The following is a 20727-nucleotide window of genomic DNA, read 5'->3' on the forward strand; positions in this document are numbered from 1 at the left end:
GACATCACAATGGGCCCTGAGGACAAGGAGGGATCCCCAGGATGTCACAATGGGCCCTGGGGACAATGGGGGGTCCTGGGACGTCACAATGGGCTCTGGGGACAAGGGGGGGTCCCCAGGATGTCACAATGGGCCCTGGGGACAAGGGGGTGCCGAGGATGTCACAATGGGCCCTGGGGACAAAGGGGGTCCTGGGACGTCACAATGGGCCCTGGGGACAAGGGGGGGTCCCCAGGATCTCACAATGGGCCCTGGGGACAAAGAGGGGTCCCCTGAATGTCACAATGGGCCCTGGGGACAAGGGGGTGCAGAGAATGTCACAATGGGCCCTGGGGACAATGGGGGGTCCTGGGACATCACAATAGGCCCTGGGGACAAGGAGGGATCCCCAAATTGTCACAATGGGCCCTGGAGACAATGGGGGGTCCTGGGACGTCACAATGGGCCCTGGGGACAAGGGTGGGTCCCCAGGATGTCACAATGGGCCTTGGGGACAAGGGGGTCCCGAGGATGTCACAATGGGCCCTGGGGACAATGGGGGGTCCTGGGATGTCACAATGGGCCCTGGGGACAATGTGGGGTCCCCAGGATGTCACAATGAAGTCTTGGGACAAAGGGGGTCCCCAGGATGTCACAATGGGGCCTGGAAACCAGGGGGGGTCCTGGGATGTCACAATGGGCCCCAGTGACAAAAGGGGTCCCTATGGTGCCACAATGGGCCCTGGGGACAAAGGGGGTCCCCAGGATATCACAATGGGCCCTGGGGACAAAGGGGGTCCCCACGGTATCAGAATGGGCCCTGGGGACAAGGGGTGTCCCCAGGATGTCACAATGGGTCCTGCGGACAAGGGTGGTACCCACGGTGTCACAATGGGCCCTGGGCACAAGGGGGGGTCCCCATAGTGTCACAATGGGTCCTGGGGACAAGTGGGGTCCCCAGGATGTCACAATGGGTCCTGGGGACAAGTGGGGTCCCCTGAAAGTCACAATGGGCCCTGGGGACAATGTGGGGTCCTGGGATGTCACAATGGGCCCCAGTGACAAACGGGGGCCCCTGAATGTCACAATGGGCCCTGGGGACAAGGGGGTGCAGAGGATGTCACAATGGGCCCAGGGGACAATGGGGGGTCCTGGGACATCACAATAGGCCCTGGGGACAAGGAGGGATCCCCAGGATGTCACAATGGGCCCTGGAGACAATGGGGGGTCCTGGGACGTCACTATGGGCCCTGGGGACAAGGGTGGGTCCCCAGGATGTCACAATGGGCCTTGGGGACAAGGGGGTCCCGAGGATGTCACAATGGGCCCTGGAGACAATGGGGGGTCCTGGGATGTCACAATGGGCCCTGGGGACAATGTGGGGTCCCCAGGATGTCACAATGAAGTCTTGGGACAAATGGGGTCCCCAGGATGTCACAATGGGGCCTGGAAACCAGGGGGGGTCCTGGGATGTCACAATGGGCCCCAGTGACAAAAGGGGTCCCTATGGTGCCACAATGGGCCCTGGGGACAAAGGGGGTCCCCTGGATGTCACAATGGACTCTGGGGACAAGGAGGGTCCCCAGGATGTCACAATGGGCCCTGGGGACAAAGGGGGTCCCCACGGTATCAGAATGGGCCCTGGGGACAAGGGGGGTCCCCAGGATGTCACAATGGGCCCTGGGGACAAGGGGGTGTCCCCAGGATGTCACAATGGGCCCTGCGGACAAGGGTGGTACCCACGGTGTCACAATGGGCCCTGGGCACAAGGGGGGGTCCCCATAGTGTCACAATGGGTCCTGGGGACAAGTGGGGTCCCCAGGATGTCACAATGGGCCCTGGGGACAATGTGGGGTCCCCTGAATGTCACAATGGGCCCTGGGGACAAGGGGGTGCCGAGGATGTCACAATGGGCCCTGGGGACAATGGGGGGTCCTTGGACCTCACAGTGGGCCCTGAGGACAATGGTGGGTCCCCTGAATGTCAAAATGGGCCCTGGGGACAAAGGGGGGTCCGCAGGATGTCACAATGGGCACTGGGGACAAAGGGGGTGTCCCCAGGATGTCACAGTGGGCCCTGGGGACAATGGCGGGTCCTGGGACGTCACAATGGGCCCTGGGGACAAGGGGGGTTCCCCTGGATGTCACAATGGGCCCTGGGGATAAGGAGGGATTCCCAGGATGTCACAATGGCCCCTGGGGACAAGGGGGGATTCCCAGGATGTCACAATGGGCCCTGGGGACAAGGGGGTGTCCCCAGGATGTCACAATGGGCCCTGCGGACAAGGGTGGTACCCACGGTGTCACAATGGGCACTGGGCACAAGGGGGGGTCCCTATAGTATGACAATGGGTCCTGGGGACAAGTGGGGTCCCCTGAAAGTCACAATGGGCCCTGGGGACAATGTGGGGTCCTGGGATGTCACAATGGGCCCCAGTGACAAACGGGGGCCCCTGAATGTCACAATGGGCCCTGGGGACAATGGGGGGTCCTGGGACGTCACAATGGGCCCTGGGGACAAGGAGGGATCCCCAGGATGTCACAATGGGCCCTGGGGACAAAGAGGCGTCCCCTGAATGTCACAATGGGCCCTGGGGACAAGGGAGATCCCCATGGTGTCACAATAAGCCCTGGGGACAAAGTGGGGTCCTGGGATGTCACAATGGGCCCTGGGGACACAGGTGGTCCCCAATATGTCACAATGGGCCCTGGAGACAAGTGGGGTCCCCAGGATGTCACGATGGGGCCTGGGGACAACGAGGGGTCCTGGGACGTCACAATGAGCCCTGGGGAAAAAGGGTGGTCCCCATGATGTCATAATGGGCACTGGAGACAGTGGGGGGTCCTGGGATGTCACAATGGGCCCTGGGGACAAAGTAAGGTCCTCGGCTGTCACAATGAGCCCTGAGGACAAGGGGGGTTCCCAGAATTTCACAATGAGCACTGGGGACAAAGTGGGGTCCTGGGATGTCAAAATGGGCCCTGGGGACAAAGGGGGTCCCTTAATTGTCACAATGGGCCCTGGGGACAAGGGGGGTCCCTTAATTGTCACAATGGGCCCTGGGGACAAAGTGGGGTCCTGGAATGTCACAATGGGCCCAGAGGACAAAGGGGGTCCCCATGGTGCCACAGTGGGCCCTGGGGACAAAGGGGGTCCTGAGACGTCACAATGGGCCCTGGGGAAAAGGCGGGGTCCCCACGGTGTCACAATGGGCCCTGGGGACAATGGGGGGTCCTGGGATGTCACAATGGGCCCCAGTGACAACGGGGGTCCCCATGGTGCGACAACGAGCTCTGGGGATAAAGGGGCTCCCCAGGATGTCACAATGGGCCCTGGGGACAAAGGGGGTCCCCACAGTGTCACAATGGTCCCTGGGGACAAAGGAGATCCCCACAGTGTCACAATGGGCCCAGGGGACAAAAGGGGGACCCCAGGATGTCACAATGGGCCCAGGGGACAATGGGGGGTCCTGGGACGTTATAATGGGCCCTCGGGAAAAAGGGGGTCCACATGGTGCCACAATGGGCCCTGGGGACAACGGGGGTCCCAGGATGCCACAATGGACACTGGGGACAAGGGGGTCCCCAGGATGTCACAAAGGGCCCTGGGGACACAGGTGGTCCCCAGGATGTCACAATGGGCCCTGGGGACAAAGTGGGGTCCTAAGATGTCACAATGGGCACTGGGGACAAAGGGGGTCCCCATGGTGCCACAATGGGCCTTGGGGACAATGGGGTCTCCCCAGGATGTCACAATGGGCCTTGGGGACAAAGGGGTGTCCCCTGAATGTGCATAATGGGCCCTGGGGACAAAGGGTGGTCGTGGGGATGTCTCAGTGGGCCCTGGGGACAATGGGGGGTCCTGGGATGTCACAATGGGCCCCAGTGACAAATGGGGTCTCCACGGTGTCACAATGGGCCCTGGGGATAAAGGGGGTCTCCAGGATGTCACAATGGGCCCAAGTGATGAGTCCCCACAGTGCCACTATGGGCCCTGGAGACAAGGGGGGTCCCCAGGATGTCACGATGGGGCCTGGGGACAACGAGGGGTCCTGGGACGTCACAATGAGCCCTGGGGAAAAAGGGTGGTCCCCATGATGTCACAATGGGCACTGGAGACAGTGGGGGGTCCTGGGATGTCACAATGGGCCCTGGGGACAAAGTAAGGTCCTCGGCTGTCACAATGAGCCCTGAGGACAAGGGTGGTCCCCAGAATTTCACAATGAGCACTGGGGACAAAGTGGGGTCCTGGGATGTCAAAATGGGCCCTGGGGACAAAGGGGGTCCCTTAATTGTCACAATGGGCCCTGGAGACAAGGGGGGTCCCCACGGTGTCACAATGGGCCCTGGGGACAAAGTGGGGTCCTGGAATGTCACAATGGGCCCAGAGGACAAAGGGGGTCCCCATGGTGCCACAGCGGGCCCTGGGGACAAAGGGGGTCCTGAGACGTCACAATGGGCCCTGGGGAAAAGGCGGGGTCCCCACGGTGTCACAATGGGCCCTGGGGACAATGGGGGGTCCTGGGATGTCACAATGGGCCCCAGTGACAAAGGGGGTCCCCATGGTGCGACAACGAGCTCTGGGGATGAAGGGGGTCTCCAGGATGTCACAATGGGCCCTGGGGACAAAGGAAGTCCCCAGAATGCCACAATGGGTCCTGGAAAGAAGTGGGGTCCCCAGGATGTCACAATGGGCACTGGGGACAACGAGGGGTCCTGGGACGTCACAATGAGCCCTGGGGAGAAAGGGGGGTCCCCACCCTGTCAGAAGGGACCCTGGGGAGAAGGTGGGGTCCTGGGATGTCACAATGGGCCCTGGGGACAAAGGGGGTGTCCATGGTGCCACAATGGGTCCTGGGGACTAGGGGGGGGGGTCCCCTCGGTGCCACGATGGGCCCTGGGGACAAGGGGGTCCCCAGGATGTCACAATGGGCCCTGAGGACAAATTGGGGTTCTGGGATGTCACAATGGGCCCTGGGGACAAAGGGGGTCCCCAGAATGTCACAATGGGCCCTGGGGACATTTGGGGTCCCCAGAATGTCACAATGGGCCCTGGGAACAATAGGGGGTCCTGGGACGTCACAATGGGCCCTGGAGTAAAGGGGGGTCCCCAGGATGTCACAATAGGCCCTGGGGACGAAGAGGAGTCCCCTGAATGTCATAATGGGCCCTGAGGACAAGGAGGGTCTCCACGGTGTCACAATGGGCCCTGGGGACAAAGGGGGTCCCCATGATTTCACAATGGGCCCAGGGGACAATGGGGCATCCTGGGACGTCACAATGGGTCCTGGGGACAAAGTGGGTCCCCATGGTGTCACAATGGCCCTGGGGATAAAGGGGGACCCCAGGATGTGTATAATGGGGCCTGGGGACAATGGGGGGTCCTGGGATGTCACAATGGGCTCTGGGGACAATAGGGGGTCCTGGGACGTCACAATGGGCCCTGGAGAAAAGGGGGGGTCCTGGCATGTCACAATAGGCCCTGGGGACAAAGGGGGTCTTCAGGATGTCACAATGGGCCCGGGGGACAAAGGGGGTCCCCAGGATGTCACAATAGGCCCTGGGGAAAAAGAGGGCTCCCCAGGATATCACAATGGGCCCTGGGGACAAAGAGGGGTCCACAGGATGTGCACAATGGGCCCTGGGGACAAAGGGGGCTCCCCAGGATATCACAATGGGCTCTGGTGACATAGGGGTCCCCAAGATGTCACAACGGGTCCTGGGGACAAGGGGGGTCCCAAGGATGTCACAATGGGCACTGGAGACAAAGGGGGGGTCCCCACGGTGCCACGATGGGCCCTGGGGACAAGGGGGTCCCCAGGATGTAACAATGTGCCCTTGGGACAATGGGGGCTCCTGCGATGTCACAATGGGCCCTGGGGACAAAGGGAGGCCCCAGGATGTCACAATGGACCCTGGGGACAAAAGGGGTCCCCGGGATGTCACAATGGGCCCAGGGGACAACGAAGCATCCTGGGACGCCACAATGGGCCCGGGGAAAAAGGGGGGTCCCCAGGTTGTTCACAATGGGCCCTGGGGACAATGGGGGTCCTGGGATGTCACAATGAACCCTAGGGACAAAAGGGGTCCCCAGGATGTCACAATGGGCCCTGGGGATAAAGGGGACTCCCCAGGATGTCACAATAGGCCCTGGGGACAAAGGGGGTCCCCAGGATGTCACAACGGGCCCTGGGTACAAGGGGGGTCCCACCCTGTCACAATGAGCACTGGGGACAAAGGGGGTCCCCAGGATGTCACAATGGGCACTGGAGACAAAGGGGGGGTCTCCACGGTGCCACAATGGGCCCTGGGGACAATGGGGGGTCCCCACGGTGTCACAATGGGCCCTGGGGACAAGGGGGATCCCCGCCCTGTCACAATGGGCCCTGGGGCCAAAGGGATCCCCAGGATGTCACAATGGGCCCTGGGGACTGCGGGGGGTACTAGGATGTCACAATGGGTCTTGGGGACAAAGGGGGTACCCAGGATGTCACAATGGGCCCTGGGGACAATGGGGGGTCCCTTGAAGGTCACAATGGGCCCATGGGACAAAGTGGGTCCCCAGGATTTCACAATGAGCACTGGGGACAAAGGGGGATCCCCAGGATGTCACAATGGGCCCTGGGGACAAAGTAAAATCCTGGAATGTCACAATGGTCCCCAGTGACAAAGGCGCTCCCCATGGTGCCACAATGGGCCCTGGGGACAAAGTGGGTCCCCAGGATTTCACAATGAGCACTGGGGACAAAGGGGGGTCCCAGGATGTCACAATGGGCCCTGGGGACAAGGGGGGGTTCCCATGGAGTCACAATGGGTCCTGGGGACAACGAGGCGTCCTGGGACGTCACAATGGGACTTGGGGACAAAGGGGGTCTTCCACAGTCTCACAATGGGCCCTAGAGACAAGGGGAGATCCCCAGGATGACACAATAGGCCCTGGGGACAAAGAGGAGTCCCCCTGAATGTCACAATGGGCCCTGGGGACAAGGGGGGTCCCCATGGTATCACAATAAGCCCTGGGGACAAAGTGGGGTCCTGGGATGTCACAACTGGCCCCAGTGACAAAGGGTGTCCCCATGGTGCCACAATGGGCCCTGGGGACAAAGAGGGTCCCCAGGATGTCACAATGGGCTTTGGGGACAAGGCGGGGTCCCCAGGATGTCACAATGGGGTCTTGGGACAAAGGGGGTCCCCAGGATGTCACAATGGTCCCTGGGGACAATGGGGGTTCCTGGGACATCACAGTGGGCCCTGGGGACAAAGGCGGTCCCAGGGTGTCACAATAAGCCATGGGGACAAGGGGGGTCCCCAGGATGTCAGAATGGGCCCTGGGGACAACGCGGGGTCCTGGGATGTCACAATGGGCCACGGGGACAAAGGCGATCCCCATGGTGTCACAATGGGCCCTGGGGACAAGGGGGTCCCCAGGATGTCACAATGGGCTCATGGGATAAAGGGGGTACCCACGGTGTCACTATAGGCCCTGGGGACAACGGGGGGTCCCCACGGTGCCACGATGGGCCCTGGGGACAAGGGGGTCCCCAGGATGTTCACAATGGGCCCTGGAGATAATGGGGTGTCCCCAGGATGTCACAATGGGCCCTGGGGACAAAGAGGGTCCCCAGGATGTCACAATCGGCCCTGGGCACAAAGGGGGGTGCACATGGTGTCAAAATGGGCCCTGGGGACAAAGGGCGTCCCCAGGATGTCACAGTGGGCCCTGGGGACAAAGTGTTCCCCATGGTATCAGAATGGGCCCTGGGGACAAAGAGGGGTGCCCTGAATGTCACAATGGGCCTTGGGGACAATGGGGGGTCCTAGGATGTCACAATGGGCCCGAGTGACAAATGGGGTCTCCATGGTGTCTCAATGGGACCTGAAGACAAAGGGGGCCCCCTGAATGTCACAATGGGCCCTGAGGACAATGGGGGTTCCTGGAACGTCACAATGGGCCCTGGGGAGAAAGGGAGGTCCCCAGGATGTCACAATGGGCCCTGGAGACAATTGGGGGTTTTGGGATGTCACGATGGGCTCTGACGACAAGGGGAGGTGCCCATGGTGTCACAATGGGTCCTCAGTGACAAGGGGGGTCCCTATAGTGTCACAATGGGCTCTGCAGACAATGGGGGGTCCTGGGATGTCACAATGGGCACCAGTGACAAAGGGGGTCCTCATGGTGCCACAATGGGCCCTGGGGAGTAAGTGGGGTCCTGGGATGTCACAATGGGTCCTGGGGACAAAGGGTGATCCTTTGATGTCACAAGGGGCCCTGGAGGCAAGGGGGTCCCCAGGATGTTACAATGGGCCCTGGGCACAAAGGGGGGTCCCCATAGTGTCACAATGGGTCCCCAGTGACAAGGGGGTCCCCACGGTGCCACGATGGGCCCTGGGGACAAGAGGGGGTCCCCATGGTGTCACAATGGACCCTGGGGTCAAAGGGGGTTCCCAGGACATCACAATGGGCTCTGGGGACAATGGGGATCCTGGGACATCACAATGAGCCCTGGGGACAAGGGGGAGTCCTGGGACGTCACAATGGGTCCTGGGGACAAAGCGGTTCCCCAGGATGTCACAATGGGCCCCGGGGACAAAGCAGGGTCCTGGGACGTCACAATGGGCCCTGGAGACAAAGGGATTCCCCAGGATGTCACAATGGGCCCTGGGGACAAAGGGGGTCCCCACAGTGTCACAATGGTCCCTGGGGACAAAGGAGATCCCCACAGTGTCACAATGGGCCCAGGGGACAAAAGGGGGACCCCAGGATGTCACAATGGGCCCAGGGGACAATGGGGGGTCCTGGGACGTTATAATGGGCCCTCGGGAAAAAGGGGGTCCACATGGTGCCACAATGGGCCCTGGGGACAACGGGGGTCCCAGGATGCCACAATGGACACTGGGGACAAGGGGGTCCCCAGGATGTCACAATGGGCCCTGGGGACAACGGTGGCTCCTGGGATGTCACAATGGGCCCTGGGGACACAGGTGGTCCCCAGGATGTCACAATGGGCCCTGGGGACAAAGTGGGGTCCTAAGATGTCACAATGGGCACTGGGGACAAAGGGGGTCCCCATGGTGCCACAATGGGCCTTGGGGACAATGGGGTCTCCCCAGGATGTCACAATGGGCCTTGGGGACAAAGGGGTGTCCCCTGAATGTGCATAATGGGCCCTGGGAACAAAGGGTGGTCGCCGGGATGTCTCAGTGGGCCCTGGGGACAATGGGGTGTCCTGGGATGTCACAATGGGCCCCAGTGACAAATGGGGTCTCCACGGTGTCACAATGGGCCCTGGGGATAAAGGGGGTCTCCAGGATGTCACAATGGGCCCAAGTGATGAGTCCCCACAGTGCCACTATGGGCCCTGGAGACAAGGGGGGTCCCCAGGATGTCACGATGGGGCCTGGGGACAACGAGGGGTCCTGGGACGTCACAATGAGCCCTGGGGAAAAAGGGTGGTCCCCATGATGTCACAATGGGCACTGGAGACAGTGGGGGGTCATGGGATGTCACAATGGGCCCTGGGGACAAAGTAAGGTCCTCGGCTGTCACAATGAGCCGGGAGGACAAGGGGGGGTCCCCAGAATTTCACAATGAGCACTGGGGACAAAGTGGGGTCCTGGGATGTCAAAATGGGCCCTGGGGACAAAGGGGGTCCCTTAATTGTCACAATGGGCCCTGGGGACATCGGGGGTCCCCACGGTGTCACAATGGGCCCTGGGGACAAAGTGGGGTCCTGGAATGTCACAATGGGCCCAGAGGACAAAGGGGGTCCCCATGGTGCCACAGTGGGCCCTGGGGACAAAGGGGGTCCTGAGACGTCACAACGGGCCCTGGGGAAAAGACGGGGTCCCCACGGTGTCACAATGGGCCCTGGGGACAATGGGGGGTCCTGGGATGTCACAATGGGCCCCAGTGACAAAGGGGGTCCCCATGGTGCGACAACGAGCTCTGGGGATAAAGGGGGTCTCCAGGATGTCACAATGGGCCCTGGGGACAAAGGAAGTCCCCAGAATGCCACAATGGGTCCTGGAAAGAAGTGGGGTCCCCACCGTGTCACAATGGGCCTTGGGGACAAAGGGGGGTCCCCAGGATGTCACAATGGGCACTGGGGACAACGAGGGGTCCTGGGACGTCACAATGAGCCCTGGGGAGAAAGGGGGGTCCCCACCCTGTCAGAAGGGACCCTGGGGACAAGGTGGGGTCCTGGGATGTCACAATGGGCACTGGGGACAAAGGGGGCGTCCATGGTGCCACGATGGGCCCTGGGGACAAGGGGGTCCCCAGGATATCACAATGGGCCCTGGGGACAAGGGGGTCCCCAGGATGTCACAATGGGCCCTGAGGACAAATTGGGGTTCTGGGATGTCACAATGGGCCCTGGGGACAAAGGGGTTCCCCATGGTGCCACAATGGGCCCTGGGGACAAAGAGGGGTCCCCAGAATGTCACAATGGGCCCTGGGGACATTTGGGGTCCCCAGAATGTCACAATGGGCCCTGGGAACAATAGGGGGTCCTGGGACGTCACAATGGGCCCTGGAGTAAAGGGGGGTCCCCAGGATGTCACAATAGGCCCTGGGGACAAAGAGGAGTCCCCTGAATGTCATAATGGGCCTGAGGACAAGGAGGGTCTCCACGGTGTCACAATGGGCCCTGGGGACAATGGGGGGTCCTGGGATGTCACAATAGGCCCTGGGGACAAAGGGGGTCTTCAGGATGTCACAATGGGCCCGGGGGACAAAGGGGGTCCCCAGGATGTCACAATAGGCCCTGGGGAAAAAGAGGGCTCCCTAGGATATCACAATGGGCCCTGGGGACAAAGAGGGGTCCACAGGATGTGCACAATGGGCCCTGGGGACAAAGGGGGCTCCCCAGGATATCACAATGGGCTCTGGTGACATAGGGGTCCCCAAGATGTCACAACGGGTCCTGGGGACAAGGGGGGTCCCAAGGATGTCACAATGGGCACTGGAGACAAAGGGGGGGTCCCCACGGTGCCACGATGGGCCCTGGGGACAAGGGGGTCCCCAGGATGTAACAATGTGCCCTTGGGACAATGGGGGCTCCTGCGATGTCACAATGGGCCCTGGGGACAAAGGGAGGCCCCAGGATGTCACAATGGACCCTGGGGACAAAAGGGGTCCCCGGGATGTCACAATGGGCCCAGGGGACAACGAAGCATCCTGGGACGCCACAATGGGCCCGGGGAAAAAGGGGGGTCCCCAGGTTGTTCACAATGGGCCCTGGGGACAATAGGGGTCCTGGGATGTCACAATGAACCCTAGGGACAAAGGGGGTCCCCAGGATGTCACAATGGGCCCTGGGGATAAAGGGGACTCCCCAGGATGTCACAATAGGCCCTGGGGACAAAGGGGGTCCCCAGGATGTCACAACGGGCCCTGGGTACAAGGGGGGTCCCACCCTGTCACAATGAGCACTGGGGACAAAGGGGGTCCCCAGGATGTCACAATGGGCACTGGAGACAAAGGGGGGGTCTCCACGGTGCCACAATGGGCCCTGGGGACAAGAGGGTCCCCACGGTTTCACAATGGGCCCTGGGGACAAGGGGGATCCCCGCCCTGTCACAATGGGCGCTGGGGCCAAAGGGATCCCCAGGATGTCACAATGGGCCCTGGGGACAATGGGGGGTCCCTTGAAGGTCACAATGGGCCCATGGGACAAAGAGGGTGCCCACGGTGTCACAGTGGGCCCTGGCGACAAAGGGGGATCCCCAGGATGTCACAATGGGCCCCGGGGACAAAGTAAAATCCTGGAATGTCACAATGGTCCCCAGTGACAAAGGTGCTCCCCATGGTGCCACAATGGGCCCTGGGGACAAAGTGGGTCCCCAGGATTTCACAATGAGCACTGGGGACAAAGGGGCGTCCCAGGATGTCACAATGGGCCCTGGGGACAAGGGGGGGTTCCCATGGAGTCACAATGGGTCCTGGGGACAACGAGGCGTCCTGGGACGTCACAATGGGACTTGGGGACAAAGGGGGTCTTCCACAGTGTCACAATGGGCCCTAGAGACAAGGGGAGATCCCCAGGATGACACAATAGGCCCTGGGGACAAAGAGGAGTCCCCCTGAATGTCACAATGGGCCCTGGGGACAAGGGGGGTCCCCATGGTATCACAATAAGCCCTGGGGACAAAGTGGGGTCCTGGGATGTCACAACTGGCCCCAGTGACAAAGGGTGTCCCCATGGTGCCACAATGGGCCCTGGGGACAAAGAGGGTCCCCAGGATGTCACAATGGGCTTTGGGGACAAGGCGGGGTCCCCAGGATGTCACAATGGGGTCTTGGGACAAAGGGGGTCCCCAGGATGTCACAATGGTCCCTGGGGACAATGGGGGTTCCTGGGACATCACAGTGGGCCCTGGGGACAAAGGCGGTCCCAGGGTGTCACAATAAGCCATGGGGACAAGGGGGGTCCCCAGGATGTCAGAATGGGCCCTGGGGACAACGCGGGGTCCTGGGATGTCACAATGGGCCACGGGGACAAAGGCGATCCCCATGGTGTCACAATGGGTCCTGGGGACAAGGGGGTCCCCAGGATGTCACAATGGGCTCATGGGATAAAGGGGGTACCCACGGTGTCACTATAGGCCCTGGGGACAACGGGGGGTCCCCACGGTGCCACGATGGGTCGTGTGGACAAGGGGGTCCCCAGGATGTTCACAACGGGCCCTGAGGACAAAGGGGGTCCCCACGGTGTCACAATGGTCCCTGGGGACAACTTGGGGTCCTGGGATGTCACAATGGGCCCTGGGGACAAAGGCGGTCCCCAGGATGTCACAATAAGCCCTGGGGACAAGGGGGGTCCCCAGGATGTCACAATGGGCACTGGGGAAAAAGGGGGTACCCACGGTGTCACTATAGGCCCTGGGGACAACGGGGGGTCCCCACGGTGCCACGATGGGCCCTGGGGACAAGGGGGTCTGCAGGATGTTCACAATGGGCCCTGGAGACAATGGGGTGTCCCCAGGATGTCACAATGGGCCCTGGGGACAAAGAGGGTCCCCAGGATGTCACAATTGGCCCTGGGCACAAAGGGGGGTGCACATGGTGTCAAAATGGGCCCTGGGGACAAAGGGCGTCCCCAGGATGTCACAGTGGGCCCTGGGGACAAAGTGGTCCCCATGGTATCAGAATGGGCCCTGGGGCCAAAGAGGGGTGCCCTGAATGTCACAATGGGCCCTGAGGACAAAGGGGGGTCCCCAGGATGTCGCAATGGGCCTTGGGGACAATGGGGGGTCCTAGGATGTCACAATGCGCCCGAGTGACAAATGGGGTCTCCATGGTGTCACAATGGGACCTGAAGACAAAGGGGGTCCCCTGAATGTCACAATGGGCCCTGAGGACAATGGGGGTTCCTGGAACGTCACAATGGGCCCTGGGGAGAAAGGGAGGTCCCCAGGATGTCACAATGGGCCCTGGAGACAATTGGGGGTTTTGGGATGTCACGATGGGCTCTGACGACAAGGGGAGGTGCCCATGGTGTCACAATGGGTCCTCAGTGACAAGGGGGGTCCCTATAGTGTCACAATGGGCTCTGCAGACAATGGGGGGTCCTGGGATGTCACAATGGGCACCAGTGACAAAGGGGGTCCTCATGGTGCCACAATGGGCCCTGGGGAGTAAGTGGGGTCCTGGGATGTCACAATGGGTCCTGGGGACAAAGGGTGATCCTTTGATGTCACAAGGGGCCCTGGAGGCAAGGGGGTCCCCAGGATGTTACAATGGGCCCTGGGCACAAAGGGGGGTCCCCATAGTGTCACAATGGGTCCCCAGTGACAAGGGGGTCCCCACGGTGCCACGATGGGCCCTGGGGACAAGAGGGGGTCCCCATGGTGTCACAATGGACCCTGGGGTCAAAGGGGGTTCCCAGGACATCACAATGGGCTCTGGGGACAATGGGGATCCTGGGACATCACAATGAGCCCTGGGGACAAGGGGGGGTCCTGGGACGTCACAATGGGTCCTGGGGACAAAGCGGTTCCCCAGGATGTCACAATGGGCCCCGGGGACAAAGCAGGGTCCTGGGACGTCACAATGGGCCCTGGAGACAAAGGGATTCCCCAGGATGTCACAATGGGCCCTGGGGACAAAGGGGGTCCCCACAGTGTCACAATGGTCCCTGGGGACAAAGGAGATCCCCACAGTGTCACAATGGGCCCAGGGGACAAAAGGGGGACCCCAGGATGTCACAATGGGCCCAGGGGACAATGGGGGGTCCTGGGACGTTATAATGGGCCCTCGGGAAAAAGGGGGTCCACATGGTGCCACAATGGGCCCTGGGGACAACGGGGGTCCCAGGATGCCACAATGGACACTGGGGACAAGGGGGTCCCCAGGATGTCACAATGGGCCCTGGGGACAACGGTGGCTCCTGGGATGTCACAATGGGCCCTGGGGACACAGGTGGTCCCCAGGATGTCACAATGGGCCCTGGGGACAAAGTGGGGTCCTAAGATGTCACAAATGGGCACTGGGGACAAAGGGGGTCCCCATGGTGCCACAATGGGCCTTGGGGACAATGGGGTCTCCCCAGGATGTCACAATGGGCCTTGGGGACAAAGGGGTGTCCCCTGAATGTGCATAATGGGCCCCGGGGACAAAGGGTGGTCGCCGGGATGTCTCAGTGGGCCCTGGGGACAATGGGGTGTCCTGGGATGTCACAATGGGCCCCAGTGACAAATGGGGTCTCCACGGTGTCACAATGGGCCCTGGGGATAAAGGGGGGTCTCCAGGATGTCACAATGGGCCCAAGTGATGAGTCCCCACAGTGCCACTATGGGCCCTGGAGACAAGGGGGGTCCCCAGGATGTCACGATGGGGCCTGGGGACAACGAGGGGTCCTGGGACGTCACAATGAGCCCTGGGGAAAAAGGGTGGTCCCCATGATGTCACAATGGGCACTGGAGACAGTGGGGGGTCCTGGGATGTCACAATGGGCCCTGGGGACAAAGTAAGGTCCTCGGCTGTCACAATGAGCCGGGAGGACAAGGGGGGGTCCCCAGAATTTCACAATGAGCACTGGGGACAAAGTGGGGTCCTGGGATGTCAAAATGGGCCCTGGGGACAAAGGGGGTCCCTTAATTGTCACAATGGGCCCTGGGGACAACGGGGGTCCCCACGGTGTCACAATGGGCCCTGGGGACAAAGTGGGGTCCTGGAATGTCACAATGGGCCCAGAGGACAAAGGGGGTCCCCATGGTGCCACAGTGGGCCCTGGGGACAAAGGGGGTCCTGAGACGTCACAACGGGCCCTGGGAAAAGACGGGGTCCCCACGGTGTCACAATGGGCCCTGGGGACAATGGGGGGTCCTGGGATGTCACAATGGGCCCCAGTGACAAAGGGTGTCCCCATGGTGCGACAACGAGCTCTGGGGATAAAGGGGGTCTCCAGGATGTCACAATGGGCCCTGGGGACAAAGGAAGTCCCCAGAATGCCACAATGGGTCCTGGAAAGAAGTGGGGTCCCCACCGTGTCACAATGGGCCTTGGGGACAAAGGGGGGTCCCCAGGATGTCACAATGGGCACTGGGGACAACGAGGGGTCCTGGGACGTCACAATGAGCCCTGGGGAGAAAGGGGGGTCCCCACCCTGTCAGAAGGGACCCTGGGGACAAGGTGGGGTCCTGGGATGTCACAATGGGCACTGGGGACAAAGGGGGTGTCCATGGTGCCACGATGGGCCCTGGGGACAAGGGGGTCCCCAGGATATCACAATGGGCCCTGGGGACAAGGGGGTCCCCAGGATGTCACAATGGGCCCTGAGGACAAATTGGGGTTCTGGGATGTCACAATGGGCCCTGGGGACAAAGGGGTTCCCCATGGTGCCACAATGGGCCCTGGGGACAAAGAGGGGTCCCCAGAATGTCACAATGGGCCCTGGGGACATTTGGGGTCCCCAGAATGTCACAATGGGCCCTGGGAACAATAGGGGGTCCTGGGACGTCACAATGGGCCCTGGAGTAAAGGGGGGTCCCCAGGATGTCACAATAGGCCCTGGGGACAAAGAGGAGTCCCCTGAATGTCATAATGGGCCTGAGGACAAGGAGGGTCTCCACGGTGTCACAATGGGCCCTGGGGACAATGGGGGGTCCTGGGATGTCACAATAGGCCCTGGGGAGAAAGGGGGGTCCCCACCCTGTCAGAAGGGACCCTGGGGAGAAGGTGGGGTCCTGGGATGTCACAATGGGCCCTGGGGACAAAGGGGGTGTCCATGGTGCCACAATGGGTCCTGGGGACTAGGGGGGGGGGTCCCCTCGGTGCCACGATGGGCCCTGGGGACAAGGGGGTCCCCAGGATGTCACAATGGGCCCTGAGGACAAATTGGGGTTCTGGGATGTCACAATGGGCCCTGGGGACAAAGGGGGTCCCCAGAATGTCACAATGGGCCCTGGGGACATTTGGGGTCCCCAGAATGTCACAATGGGCCCTGGGAACAATAGGGGGTCCTGGGACGTCACAATGGGCCCTGGAGTAAAGGGGGGTCCCCAGGATGTCACAATAGGCCCTGGGGACGAAGAGGAGTCCCCTGAATGTCATAATGGGCCCTGAGGACAAGGAGGGCCTCCACGGTGTCACAATGGGCCCTGGGGACAAAGGGGGTCCCCATGATTTCACAATGGGCCCAGGGGACAATGGGGCATCCTGGGACGTCACAATGGGTCCTGGGGACAAAGTGGGTCCCCATGGTGTCACAATGGCCCTGGGGATAAAGGGGGACCCCAGGATGTGTATAATGGGGCCTGGGGACAATGGGGGGTCCTGGGATGTCACAATGGGCTCTGGGGACAATAGGGGGTCCTGGGACGTCACAATGGGCCCTGGAGAAAAGGGGGGGTCCTGGCATGTCACAATAGGCCCTGGGGACAAAGGGGGTCTTCAGGATGTCACAATGGGCCCGGGGGACAAAGGGGGTCCCCAGGATGTCACAATAGGCCCTGGGGAAAAAGAGGGCTCCCCAGGATATCACAATGGGCCCTGGGGACAAAGAGGGGTCCACAGGATGTGCACAATGGGCCCTGGGGACAAAGGGGGCTCCCCAGGATATCACAATGGGCTCTGGTGACATAGGGGTCCCCAAGATGTCACAACGGGTCCTGGGGACAAGGGGGGTCCCAAGGATGTCACAATGGGCACTGGAGACAAAGGGGGGGTCCCCACGGTGCCACGATGGGCCCTGGGGACAAGGGGGTCCCCAGGATGTAACAATGTGCCCTTGGGACAATGGGGGCTCCTGCGATGTCACAATGGGCCCTGGGGACAAAGGGAGGCCCCAGGATGTCACAATGGACCCTGGGGACAAAAGGGGTCCCCGGGATGTCACAATGGGCCCAGGGGACAACGAAGCATCCTGGGACGCCACAATGGGCCCGGGGAAAAAGGGGGGTCCCCAGGTTGTTCACAATGGGCCCTGGGGACAATGGGGGTCCTGGGATGTCACAATGAACCCTAGGGACAAAGGGGGTCCCCAGGATGTCACAACGGGCCCTGGGTACAAGGGGGGTCCCACCCTGTCACAATGAGCACTGGGGACAAAGGGGGTCCCCAGGATGTCACAATGGGCACTGGAGACAAAGGGGGGGTCTCCACGGTGCCACAATGGGCCCTGGGGACAAGAGGGTCCCCACGGTTTCACAATGGGCCCTGGGGACAAGGGGGATCCCCGCCCTGTCACAATGGGCCCTGGGGCCAAAGGGATCCCCAGGATGTCACAATGGGCCCTGGGGACTGCGGGGGGTACTAGGATGTCACAATGGGTCTTGGGGACAAAGGGGGTACCCAGGATGTCACAATGGGCCCTGGGGACAATGGGGGGTCCCTTGAAGGTCACAATGGGCCCATGGGACAAAGAGGGTGCCCACGGTGTCACAGTGGGCCCTGGCGACAAAGGGGGATCCCCAGGATGTCACAATGGGCCCCGGGGACAAAGTAAAATCCTGGAATGTCACAATGGTCCCCAGTGACAAAGGCGCTCCCCATGGTGCCACAATGGGCCCTGGGGACAAAGTGGGTCCCCAGGATTTCACAATGACCACTGGGGACAAAGGGGGGTCCCAGGATGTCACAATGGGCCCTGGGGACAAGGGGGGGTTCCCATGGAGTCACAATGGGTCCTGGGGACAACGAGGCGTCCTGGGACGTCACAATGGGACTTGGGGACAAAGGGGGTCTTCCACAGTCTCACAATGGGCCCTAGAGACAAGGGGAGATCCCCAGGATGACACAATAGGCCCTGGGGACAAAGAGGAGTCCCCCTGAATGTCACAATGGGCCCTGGGGACAAGGGGGGTCCCCATGGTATCACAATAAGCCCTGGGGACAAAGTGGGGTCCTGGGATGTCACAACTGGCCCCAGTGACAAAGGGTGTCCCCATGGTGCCACAATGGGCCCTGGGGACAAAGAGGGTCCCCAGGATGTCACAATGGGCTTTGGGGACAAGGCGGGGTCCCCAGGATGTCACAATGGGGTCTTGGGACAAAGGGGGTCCCCAGGATGTCACAATGGTCCCTGGGGACAATGGGGGTTCCTGGGACATCACAGTGGGCCCTGGGGACAAAGGCGGTCCCAGGGTGTCACAATAAGCCATGGGGACAAGGGGAGTCCCCAGGATGTCAGAATGGGCCCTGGGGACAACGCGGGGTCCTGGGATGTCACAATGGGCCACGGGGAAAAAGGCGATCCCCATGGTGTCACAATGGGCCCTGGGGACAAGGGGGTCCCCAGGATGTCACAATGGGCCTTGGGGACAAGGGGGTCCCGAGGATGTCACAATGGGCCCTGGGGACAATGGGGGGTCCTGGGATGTCACAATGGGCCCTGGGGACAATGTGGGGTCCCCAGGATGTCACAATGAAGTCTTGGGACAAATGGGGTCCCCAGGATGTCACAATGGGCCTTGGGGACAAGGGGGTCCCGAGGATGTCACAATGGGCCCTGAGGACAATGGGGGGTCCTGGGATGTCACAATGGGCCCTGGGGACAATGTGGGGTCCCCAGGATGTCACAATGAAGTCTTGGGACAAATGGGGTCCCCAGGATGTCACAATGGGGCCTGGAAACCAGGGGGGGTCCTGGGATGTCACAATGGGCCCCAGTGACAAAAGGGGTCCCTATGGTGCCACAATGGGCCCTGGGGACAAAGGGGGTCCCCTGGATGTCACAATGGGCCCTGGGGACAAAGGGGGTCCCCACGGTATCAGAATGGGCCCTGGGGACAAGGGGGGTCCCCAGGATGTCACAATGGGCCCTGGGGACAAGGGGGTGTCCCCAGGATGTCACAATGGGCCCTGCGGACAAGGGTGGTACCCACGGTGTCACAATGGGCCTTGGGCACAAGGGGGGGTCCCCATAGTGTCACAATGGGTCCTGGGGACAAGTGGGGTCCCCAGGATGTCACAATGGGCCCTGGGGACAATGTGGGGTCCCCTGAATGTCACAATGGGCCCTGGGGACAAGGGGGTGCCGAGGATGTCACAATGGGCCCTGGGGACAATGGGGGGTCCTGGGACCTCACAGTGGGCCCTGAGGACAATGGTGGGTCCCCTGAATGTCAAAATGGGCCCTGGGGACAAAGGGGGGTCCGCAGGATGTCACAATGGGCACTGGGGACAAAGGGGGTGTCCCCAGGATGTCACAGTGGGCCCTGGGGACAATGGCGGGTCCTGGGATGTCACAATGGGCCCAGGGGACAAGGGGGGGTCCCCTGGATGTCACAATGGGCCCTGGGGATAAGGAGGGATTCCCAGGATGTCACAATGTACCCTGGGGACAAGGGGGGATTCCCAGGATGTCACAATGGGCCCTGGGGACAAGGGGGTGTCCCCAGGATGTCACAATGGGCCCTGCGGACAAGGGTGGTACCCACGGTGTCACAATGGGCACTGGGCACAAGGGGGCGTCCCTATAGTATCACAATGGGTCCTGGGGACAAGTGGGGTCCCCTGAAAGTCACAATGGGCCCTGGGGACAATGTGGGGTCCTGGGATGTCACAATGGGCCCCAGTGACAAACGGGGGCCCCTGAATGTCACAATGGGCCCTGGGGACAATGGGGGGTCCTGGGACGTCACAATGGGCCCTGGGGACAAAGAGGAGTCCCCTGAATGTCATAATGGGCCCTGAGGACAAGGAGGGTCTCCACGGTGTCACAATGGGCCCTGGGGACAATGGGGGGTCCTGGGATGTCACAATAGGCCCTGGGGACAAAGGGGGTCCCCATGATTTCACAATGGGCCCAGGGGACAATGGGGCATCCTGGGACGTCACAATGGGCCCTGGGGACAAAGGGGGTCCCCATGGTGTCACAACGGCCCTGGGGATAAAGGGGGACCCCAGGATGTGTATAATGAGGCCTGGGGACAATGGGGGGTCCTGGGATGTCACAATGGGCTCTGGGGACAATAGGGGGTCCTGGGACGTCACAATGGGCCCTGGAGAAAAGGGGGGGTCCTGGCATGTCACAATAGGCCCTGGGGACAAAGGGGGTCTTCAGGATGTCACAATGGGCCCGGGGGACATAGGGGGTCCCCAGGATGTCACAATAGGCCCTGGGGAAAAAGAGGGCTCCCCAGGATATCACAATGGGCCCTGGGGACAAAGAGGGGTCCACAGGATGTGCACAATGGGCCCTGGGGACAAAGGGGGCTCCCCAGGATATCACAATGGGCTCTGGTGACATAGGGGTCCCCAAGATGTCACAACGGGTCCTGGGGACAAGGGGGGTCCCAAGGATGT

The sequence above is a fragment of the Patagioenas fasciata genome, unplaced genomic scaffold (assembly GCF_037038585.1).
Source record: "Patagioenas fasciata isolate bPatFas1 unplaced genomic scaffold, bPatFas1.hap1 Unplaced_6, whole genome shotgun sequence".
Taxonomy (NCBI): Eukaryota; Metazoa; Chordata; class Aves; order Columbiformes; family Columbidae; genus Patagioenas; species Patagioenas fasciata.